The sequence below is a fragment of the Adiantum capillus-veneris genome, chromosome 23 (genome assembly GCF_014529385.1).
Source record: "Adiantum capillus-veneris isolate H3 chromosome 23, ASM1452938v2, whole genome shotgun sequence".
Classification (NCBI taxonomy): domain Eukaryota; kingdom Viridiplantae; phylum Streptophyta; class Polypodiopsida; order Polypodiales; family Pteridaceae; genus Adiantum; species Adiantum capillus-veneris.
This window is the reverse complement of record NC_140953.1, coordinates 16,200,254-16,211,787: the sequence shown is the minus strand read 5'-3', so window position 1 is coordinate 16,211,787 and position 11,534 is coordinate 16,200,254.

Below are 11,534 nucleotides of genomic sequence, written 5' to 3'. Positions count from 1 at the left end.
CATCCACCGTTTAATAGCCTTTCCACATTTCTTCAATTTCTTGGGAGGGGAGAAGCAGGCTTGTTAGGCTATTGCAAGCGGCTGTGTATGGGTGCAGGTGCTTCTTTGCATATGTGGATGCACGAATGTCAAGCTCTTCACCTCAAGACGACGGCATTACAAGAGAGTGTTGCCTCTTCGGAGAGGGTAGTTAAAAGTCTTGAACAACAAATGCAAGAAAAGGAGTCCCACATCCAAAAGCTTACCAACACCATCACATACTTGAAAGAAACACCCCTTGGTGCAAGGGAACGCAAACGCCCGTATTCATCCATTGAAACTCTTGCACATTCCGGAGGAGCACGCAAATGACGAGTTACAGCCACAAGGTGATTTGGTCTTTACTTGCATGCTGCATTCTTACTTCACACTATTTTCTAACATTTATGTTTATTTGTTGCTAGAAACTTCATCCAGGAGGCATGCGGTGGAACAAGCCAAGATAATCGAGTCAACCTTCTCACTAGTTGTCTCAATACCGAGGACGTTATTTCTATCTTACAATCACTTGGAGGTAAGCACATTAAGGATGCAGCCACCAAGGACCTTATGCGTAAATTAAGAAATGTGGTTAATGATGATGACGTTCAACAAGCTTGTGATGAGGCTGGAATCAGCACCAAAGCCTATCAGGCTATTTTTCAACTCCTAAAGGATGCCCTCAAAGAACATGGCATTGTGGAAAACCTATTTCCCGTTCCTCACAAGGTCAAGCTCGCAAAGAAGGCCACAAACGAAGATGTGTTCTCCCGCATTGGGACATACCTACACATTGAGGACACAATGCCAACTTCCCTTTATGCTTCGTGCGCAACAAAGACAAGGGGAAAAGGTAAGAAACAATCCATAAGGCCTTCGAATAAGGGCTTTCCTTACACAATGTGGAACAATATTTTTGTGGATCTTAGAAGGCTTCAAGAAGCCATGCTTAGATTTTACGAGTTACCTGAAGAAGGTGACACACTTTACTTTTTTCTTTGGTATTATTCTTTTCATAGAAGCTGAAGTTTAAGGTCTTAGCACTATTTATTTTGTAGTGCTTGGCACAAAAGTCGCTTTTGTGCTAAAACTCGATGAGTGTCAAATAGTGAAAGGCCGAAGGTTAGAGAGGCTAAGTGTCACTCTAATGAACGAGGCCCTTCTGCAAACCAAGCGAAGGGATTCAGTCGAGCCATATCCCACCCTATCTTTTAGCGTGCAATCAGAGAAAGACATTTGGTGGTTGGGTGCTATTGAGGTGCCCAAAGAGACCAATGGAGTACTTTCGTGGATTTTTGAGAGAACTCCATGGATCACAGAAGTAATACACTCCCAAATTGCAGGTCAGAAGTTGGAGATTGAGGGCTTTGGTAGTTATGATGTGGAGTGGCACTTAGGTGGGGATTTGAAGACCATAAAGTGTTTGCTTGGCTGCAAACAAGGGGCTTCTTCTCTCATGCCTTGTCCATTTTGCACTCGAGGGTACAAACCTAATGGACAAAAATCACATAAGAGCACTGCAAAGGCCAGTTACATGCTTCCATGGCAAGGGCATGGAGAACAAGGGTTAGATTGTCATGATGTCGGAGATGAAGGTAGAGAATGGGAAGCGTCTATTCTGAGATGTCCCATGCTCAATGCCCCAGACCGTGATCAAAAGGACCACACTTGGAATCCAATATTTCGATTTCCTCTATCGAATGTACATTTTTGTACATTACACGCATTCATGCGTATTTTTGATAGGCTATTGAAGCTCCACATTGACTATGCTTTCACAATGAAACCGTTGGAAAAGTCCCAGGAAGCGATCGAAAGAGTGGAGGTACTCTTGAATTCCATTGGCTATCATGGTGGAAATGTGTCCATAGTTGCTGCAAAGAACACAGGGGAGGCCCATGAAATTTCTCAACAAGTGTCAATGAGTGGACAAAAATCTAGACACTTTTTGAAGAAAGTTTCCCAAGGAAAGCCAAGTCGATATGATGCTCAAAGCAGCTCCAACCAGCAGGCAGGTAACCTTTGGGAGCTTTGGAAGGAGTTATGCAAAGCTACTACTGACAATGATTCAAATGGCGAGCTTGCAAACAAGCGCAAGCAAGTTTGGGCCCATTTTGATAAAATGGTCAAGCTTATGAGCCTTAACAGCACAACAGAAGAACAATGGCAATCATTTCAAGAAGCTTTGGCGGATTTTACCAAGGTCTTCACCCTTTCTTGGGGTGAAAATAACATCACACATTACATGGTAAGTCATTCATGGTGTATTCATTACAAGGGATTGTTTTTATTTACTAATGTGGATCGTTTGCTCATGTGAACAGCATATCTTGTTTGTGCATGGTGCATTTTTTATGCACAAGTATGGATCGCTTGAAATTTTTAGCACTCAAGGCATGGAGAAGTCCCATTATCGAGCAAGGGGAGTGTACTTCAAAAATACTCGACATGGTGGTGGAATGGTGCAATCCAATTATTTGGAGGAGATGTTCAACTGGTTTTTTCGCACAACATTTGCTCGTAAGCTCACAATGGAGCATGCACGACAATCCAAGATTGCTATTGAAGTGCGCAAATGGAGTCGTCAAGAGCATAGCAACAAGTGGCAAATGTCGCAAGGTCCCACCAAGCATGCTGCATGGCGGCGATGCAGAGTGCGACAAGGATCAAAGTGGATATTGCGCGAGTCACTAAACGTGAACGCAGGGTCCAACTCTTAGCGACATGTTTATTTAAAAAATAATACTTCTTTTAAAAAATTAGTGTGAACAGGGCCCTTTTTAAATGGGCCCTTATAAATATTGCATGCTCTCATAAATCACTCATTTCTTAAGAACAGGTGAGCTCTTACCAACGAAATGGCGCGCACCAAACAAACCGCGAAAGAGCATCTGCCTGCCAACAAAAACACCCTCCAAGGATGTGAGAAGCCGTCATGGCTTAAAGGCACAAGAAAACGGCCACGAACACCTGGCTGTTCCAGGAACTCTTCTGGTAGTGGGCATGGTGGTAGGGCACGAGAGTCATCAAGGACTGTTGAATCTCCACCTCCTCAAGACATAACACCTAGAAAGAGAATGAAGCAACGTGCCCAGCGCTGGAGAGAAGCAGAGGGCCAGCAAACATCAGAGTCCGATAGGGAGCAGCCGTCGCGCCCCCAATCACAAGCAGGACCATCCAGGACTCGGGTGGTCAATACAGACACCGAATCAGAGAGTGAGCCACCATGGCTGCGAGAAAACATACCACGCACACACCGGGTGGCCGTTGGGGGGAAGACATTGCCTCAAGGCAAGGGAGCTCTCCCCACACGACAAGATCGGCAACCAAGGGAAGAGGAAGAATCAGAACAGGCTGCAGAACCAGCCCCTAAGCATGTAAACAGACGCAAGTCTAAGTTTTTCAAGAAGCCTTCACGCCGCCCGCCAGCAAATGTGCAAGTGCCCCCAAGACAACCGCAGCGGCGCCAAAAAATAGCAAGGGCATTTGCATAAATCCGCCACTACCAGAAGACGACGGAGCTCTTGATTCGACGTGCCCCCTTTGCTCGCACTGTGAAGGAAGTGCTTCAAAGCTATGGAAATCAGTATAGAATGCAAGCAATAGCGCTAGAGGCTATTCAAGAAGCTGCAGAGGCCCACATCATTTCAGTGTTGGAAGATACCAACCTATGTGCCATTCATGCAAAGCGAGTGACAATACAGCCAAAAGATATGCAACTTGCACGACGATTGCGACGAGACTTCAAGCATTAGCCGAAGTTACCCCTCTTTTTGTATTGCACACCCTTATCTTTGTAATGATTTGACTTTCCAATGACAATATGATCAACAGTTGTGTCTACTCTATCTATTATCTTTGTAATTTCAAGTTCTGTATGTAATTGTAGTCAATTTCAGTAAATTTGTGCATTTTAAGTAACCTTAGGGGTAGATAAGCCTACAAGGGGCAGAAAAAGGCCTGGCCACAAGGGCGCGCAAATGGCCCATCCAAAACTGATGGATGGGCCATTTGCGCGCCCTTGTGGCCAGGCCTTTTTTTGCCCCTTGTAGCCTTATCTACCCCCAAGGGTACTTAAAATAACCAAATTTACTAAAACCTATTGGTTTTGCATCAATATTTTATATGGGTCCTTATGGACACCTTTTTTTGGTCATTTCAAGCTTTGAATTCCTTATAGGATATCAAAACTAATAACATATTGTGAAACCAAGTGTCCAATGTAATTTGACTTTTTGGTGCAAGGGTGTAGTAGGTAGAGCAAGTGATAGTTTGCTGGAAACTTCATTTTATAATTGATTTGAGCTTTTCAAGTGTCCTTGAGTGTAAACATATACTGGAATTGCCATAAAAAGGTTGCATTTAAATGAATGATGCAAAACCAATCCATTGCAATAAATTTGTGCTTTTTAAGTACCCTAGGGGGTAGATTGGCCTATAAGGGGCAAAAAAATGCATGGCCACAAGGGCGCGCAAATGGCCCATCCAAAATTGATGGATGGGCCATTTGCGCGCCCTTGTGGCCAGGCCTTTTTTAGCCCCTTATAGGCCAATATACCCCCTAGGGTACTTAAAAAGCACAAATTTATTGCAATGGATTGGTTTTGCATCAATATTTTATATGGATCCTTATGGACACCTTTTTTTTTGTCATTTCAAGCTTTGAATTCCTTATAGGATATCAAAACAAATAACATATTGGGAAACCAAGTGTTCAATGTAATTTGACTTTTTGGTGCAAGGGTGTAGTAGGTAGAACTAAAGCAAGTGATAGTTTGCTGGAAACTTCATTTCATAATTGATTTGAGCTTTTCTAGTGTCCTTGAGTGTGAACATATACTGGAATTGCCATAAAAAGGTTGCATTTAAATGAATGCTGCAAAACCAATCCATTGCAATAAATTTGTGCTTTTTAAGTACCCTAGGGGGTTAGATTAGCCTATAAGCTGCAAAAAATGCCTGGCCACAAGGGCGCGCAAATGGCCCATCCAAAACTGATGGATGGGCCATTTGCGCGCCCTTGTGGCCAGGCATTTTTTGCAACTTATAGGCTAATCTAACCCCCTAGGGTACTTAAAAATCACAATTATACTCAATTTGACTGCAATTACATACCTTGAAATAACAAAGTCAAAAAACAATTCATATCACCAATTGAAACAATTTTCAAGATTGACAAATCATATTGAAAAGAATTTGCAATATAGAGAGACAATTTCAAATATTTTTTATTCCTTCTAGCACGGTGATTTTACATCATGTATCTGAGGAGTTCAGAATTTTTTTGACCATTTCCTGGCTCCTATTTTGCGCGTAAGGCAACTCCCCAGTCAAGAGGGACTGCGCTATGGCATTTGGGTCAGTTGAGCCAATGGAAGCATGTATCCCTATCTGGGCAAGCACTTTACCACGAAAGCCAGTGCCAAACGCTGTGCATACAAGGGATCTACGCACTAGGAACACTTGATGCGCAGTTTGAGCAATGGTACTCAAACACAAAAACTTGCTCAAAGCTTTTAACGACCAAGTCATAAAATGGGCTTGGGGAGTAAATTCATTATGGATAATGGCCACATCGCCAGGGGGGAGTTGTCCGAGGTAATGCGCAAGGGAAGCTTGAGGTCCAAAGCCCGTCCGCTTGCCACCCGTCCTTGCAACAAAATCATCAACCTCCACAACATCCTGTCATAAACCGATGAAGGTTGAGAAAAGAGACAACGAAGGATAAAATAGTAACATGAAAATTAGGTATAGTTTACCTCTTGCTCCTTGTCATCCTCCTCCCTGTTGCCCTTTGCATCCAAGTCAATGGTCCCATGCACCACAGATACAAGCTTTGGATCATCAGATGGGAGGTTGCATAATGGCATAGGCATCCTAGCAGCCTCAACCTTGGCTTGCGTGGCTTGGAAATCTTCATCAGCCACGTGCAACTGCTCTGCTGCCAGGACCTCCGCACATACAACTGCAATAGTGTCAGCAACAGAGTCCCCATCTGGCAAGAGCTTGCTTTCTAGGGCATCTGGCGTATTGTCTAAGGGACATTTGCTGTTGTTGCATAGCACGCTCAAGCATTCATCCATGCGCAGGCCAAATGCTTTTTCCAAATCATGCAGGAACACAAACTCCTCCCTATTCACTAACACTGAGGAGAAGCGGCTACTTTCTACCTATGGGATAGCCACATCCGTCAGTGGTAGTGGCACTGGAGTGTCACTAGGGCCAGCCGCAACTATGGATTTCTCAACCACTTCCTCAAGACCCCTAGGGTACTCCAGTTGGTGTGCTTTTCCTTCCGCTGCAGGGTTCATGGGGATAACCTACTGCTCCTTGGTGTCCTTGATAAAGGACCCAACTTGAAGGTGTGGTAAGCGGAGCTCCTCCAAATCAGGTTCCTCGCTCACCAAGAAGATAAATGTTGCGAGCCAAGAAAGGTACTCCACCCCCAACTTGCGCTTCTTGAGCGCTGACACCCCAGGGGCTTACTCGTCCAAGTAATGGCCTGCATTGGTTGCAATTTCTTGGAATCGTTGCAACCGCTTGGCGAATGGACGATCACCTTTGTGTATATAGCACAAAAGATCGCAAGGCACCCAGATCCCTGCATGTGGGGGGATAGATACAGAATATTTTATGATGTGCTCCTCCATGAACGCAGAAATCTCCTCAAATGCATCCATGTGAAGGGCAACTGTGGCGTCAAGGTCAGGGAGACGAGTAAAAAAGGTGTGGAGGTCCAACTTCCCTTTGTATTTGGTGTCCTCGAGGAAGAGGATGAAGCGTGACAAAGGGGTGGATGTGGGTACAGATGCAGAGGCTGTGGCAGCATCCATGTTTAGCCTGGGGTGTGGATAGAGAGTGGAGGAGCTCAGGAGTTGCAAAAGTGAAAATAGTGAATGAGTTAGGTGGCCCCCCTTTTATAATGTACCCTTTTTTTAAGACATTAAAAAAAAAAAGGCACTTTCACCAAAAAATGATTTGTCATCCCAATGCAAAAAATTATATTCAAAGGCATGATTTGCTGAAGCAAATCATGTTGATTACAGCGGGGATCAATATGAAAATTGCAAGAGTTACAAAGTTATAAGATCGATAGCATAGTTCCATCTATCCCCCAGTCCTCCTCGACCTTCAATTTGTCTTCCATTCTCTTCCCAATCTGCGGACATTCATAACAATAAGCATCTAATGATCGACAAACCATGATGTATTGAAAATGTGGTGGAAGGATTCTCACCTTGTGACCTTGTAAACGAAATTGTGCTTGTTGAAGGGCCTCAAAACCCATAATAACCAAATGTTCTCGAACATTACTGAGAGTCCAATGCTTGTTCACTTGGACTGCCTCCAAAGCATCGTTGGGCATCTTCACTGCAATGTCAAAGCTTGCAATAGCGCCGTCTACACTCTGTAAGGGAGTCCACACTCCAAGCTTGCACGTCCAACGATCATAGTGAAATCGTATGTACAAGGAGGTGCGGGATTTCAAATAGCGCATTCCAATACCTGAAGCTCCAACCTTACAACGGTACCGGTCCCCGTTGTGCATGCCCTCCACAAAACCCCAGTCCTCTTCTAAAAGCCTTCCTAATTCCTCGTAATGCGCATCTTTACATACAAGCATTGTGGTAGTCTCCACAAATCCAAACTCTTTAAAAATGTGCACAAAACAATGAATAGGCAAACACCAGCTCAAGCCCACAGACCTAGAAGCTTTAGAGTATTTCAAAGAGTTTTGGAAATCCATTATCATCTTTTTCTTGAAAGATGCTACCGACCACAAATCTAGGACTGGCCACTCCATACTTAATAAGGAAGTTACTTTGATGGGTTCAAGCGTTCCAAATGCTTGTGTAGAAGTAGGGACAATATAGGAGTGAGAATAGAAGAAAATCCTTCTTTGAACCAGTTTGGTTGGGCAAAGATGCGGGAACATTATTGCTCCAATATCCGCATGTATAGCATTGAATGTGCCGGAGAGACTATGTAGTGGCTGCTCCTCCACCAACGTGGATGGAAATATGACTATAAATGCATGACAAATGTTAAGTATGAATCCATAATAACATTACACTGTGATTTCACACCTAGCTTTGTATTCTCAAAACATGTACTTACAATGTGTTGGAAATCGAGGTGGTTGTTGCAAGTGCATGGTTGACATTGAGAAAACATGTTGCACAATGGCTATGGTCCCCTTGTCTTTGCGGTTCTTGAAGCCAAGGAGCTTTCCTTTCCAATGAAGATCCAAGTTTGCACGATTCCGCACACGATGAGGGCCAACAGCAGATGGTTGCATGTATACCCAAGCACCTTTGGTGAACTCTTGTGGCACCCACTCATCATCTACACCTCTAGTGTTGTGGCATGCAAGTGCTGTGACCTCATCCTTTGGTCGCCTTTGCGAAGTAGAGTTGGCCATGGTTGAGCAAAGCAAACTAGGAGGAGGAGAAGAACCTTGCTTGTTGCTACAATGTAGGTGTGATAAAGTGATATGAGAAAATGGTCAACCCTTGTGGCAATGGGAGGAGAAGGTGGACAACCCTTGCTTGGTGTGGCACTGGGAGGAGAAGGTGGATAAGCCTTGCTTGGTGTGGCACTGGGAGGAGAAGGTGGATAAGCCTTGCTTGGTGTGGCAATGGAAGGTGGTAGGGGAGGAGAGAGGAGCTTCCTTGCTGCAGCAATGGAGATGGTGTAAAGAGAGAGAGTGTTGGAGTAGAGGATGAGTGTGATGGTTGCAACCAAGGAGGGGTTGGAAAAGGGGTTCTAAAGAGAGAAAATCCCTTTTTGCCTAATAACTAATTTTGGGGGAGCTCTGGATAGCAAAAAAAGATTTTTTAAAAGTTTTTTTAAAATTTTGAATTTTAGGGTTTTTGGATGCACGTTTTGACTTTTTGAGATCAAAAAATGCTTTTTTGACCATAAAATAGTTTTAGGGGGGTTTTCAGAAGATGAAATTTGAGTTTTGAAATTTTTGAAAAATTTCAAATTTTTGGGATTTTTTCAAAACCGGATCAAAAAGGAGGGAAGTTGGAGGTTCCATATGGCCCACCCCCCCCCTCCCCCCCCCCACCCCACCTTCTCACTAGGTAAGAGCCCATTTAAAAAGTGTAAGACTACTTTGTCCCCCTACATTTTTGAGGGCATAGAGTGTGTCCACCACCCTCTTCTCATTGGCTGGCCTCTAATTAACCTTAATCCCAAAGGGCCCCTAGAGGGTTCATATTTTTCCTAATGGTCTCTTGTAATTCTGTTTGTAGTGCAGTTTGATTTGTAATTGTTTTTGCTTTAATTCTATCTCTTTTGGCTTTCTAGGATTTTCTCCCAGTCCTCACTGACACACAAGTTGTTTCCCCTTGTTTGGGTTGTTGATCTTTCTCCTCATTAGCTTGGTCCTCAGCATTTTCTTTTGCTTGTGCTCTAGTCACTACCTTCACAGGAATTTTGGGTTCTGCCTCTGATCCACTTGGAGAAGGTAACACTCCCACAACATTCATTGTTGTTTTCCCTTGTTTATTTGGGTGTTTTGGACAATTAGGAACAACGTGTGTCATGGCACACTCCAAACAATATCCAATTATCTCTACACGAGAACAATTCTTGGCCCAATGATTACCTCCACACTTGTAGCATGGTCCATCTTGTTGAGTCACTGGTGGCACAATTGATGGTCGTTCTTCCTTAGCCAGAATGGTCTCTGGTCTACGCTCTTGATTGGCTATGAACATCAGAGGGTCCTCATTCAATGAATAGAGTTTTCTCATAGGTTCTTTCCCTAGCCTAGGTTGTGATACCTCAGCTCTTTGTGAAGCCCTTGATACAACCCTATTTTGAAATAATGGATGATTTGGTAATGGCATTTGTTTTTCTATTTGATGTCCAAATAGTATCCCCCTCGTGTACGTTTGATTATAGTAGCACTCACTCATCTCATGATTGGTCCATTTTTGCTCAATGGCACACCATTTTATTCGTTGTGCTACTTGCACTGCTAGCTCATCTAGGTTGGTCATTAATTGAGACATAACCACTTGCCTTGTGTTGGTTTCACTAGATGCTAAAGGAGCATTATCCATAGTGATCTTTGTATCACCAATTTCCTTGCCATAGGCTTTACAATTGTCAACTAGGTATAACGCTTCTCTTGTGACTTGTTCAAAGGAAGTACATCCTTTTAAGTGCAAATCTTTCTTGAGAGTTTCATTTTTCAAACCCTCTATGAAGAGAATTGATAATCTTTCATCCTGTGGTAACTCGCGTTCCGATCATCTCTCTATATATTGTTTGAAGTGTAGCGATGCTTCCTTCACTCTCTCGTCTTCTTTTTGCTTGAATGCATAGATTTGGGACACTGTGTTATGCTTGATTCCCCTTTTAGAGAACTCCACAACAAATTCTTGCAACAGTTGTTCAACGTTTGAGAAGGAATTTTTGTCCAATGGTTGGAACCAATTCAATGCTATCCCTTCCAAGGTTAAGCCAAATCCCTCATACTGTGTATGAAAATAAAATACTTGTTCGGCTCTTAACACTAGGTTGGTAATGGGACACTTTTATGTCCTGGGACACTTTTATGTCCTGTGAAGTGACCATTTTCCTTGAATTATGTCAAGAGTTTCAAAATGGATTTGGAGGTGCTATCTGTCTAGAAAGTTGTCTCATGAGCTGAAAAAAACTTGACATTTTTTTGGAATATCAATTCCATCTTTAACCTTGTCCTTGCACAACATTTCACAACCTAAACTGTGTGAAAAAACGGGTCTTGTTTTTGGCTTTTTTCAACTTTTTGCAACTATACCACTCTAGAATTCATGTTTGTGAGGTCTATAATGCTAGAGAACTATCTTTAGTAGTCCTCAACATGTCCTGATGCTTCTAGGGAGAAATAAATGTTAAAGTTGTAAGTTATGACCAAATTACAAAAATTGTCAAATCCTATTTTTTAGCCAATTTTAGCTCTTCTATGATTTTTTTGGTGGCTTTCATGATATCCAAATGCAGTTTTGATTCTCTATGTCGCATATTGTAACTTAAAGCTAATATTCCTTGAGTTTTGGGGCACCTAATACCCTATTTTGCATAGTAGACAACGATGGTTGATTTTTTCAATTATAGAAGAAAATGAAACATTCTAGTATATTAAGTATAGCTTTTTTAATATTGTTAGTTTCTTGTGAAAACTACATGCATTTTGTAGGTAGTAACCATATCTAGTCATAAGGATCAAATTTGGCTAGATATTGAATAGTTTCTATGGGATTCTACAACTCATAATGTTGAACCCAGTTTTTTCATGTTTGCTGTATTTAGCACTTCATCTTTGTCCCCAAGATTCCCCTTGGTAAGAGATGTATTATTCTTTTGACATGCTCCATGGCTCCTTATGAACCTAAAGGACAATAGGGAACTAAGAAAACATGCATATATTATTTGTATTGAGTGTGGCTATAGAAACTTTGATGATAGGTTTGCAGAATGGTAAAAATTCAACTTTTTTGTACCTAATTCTTTTGGCA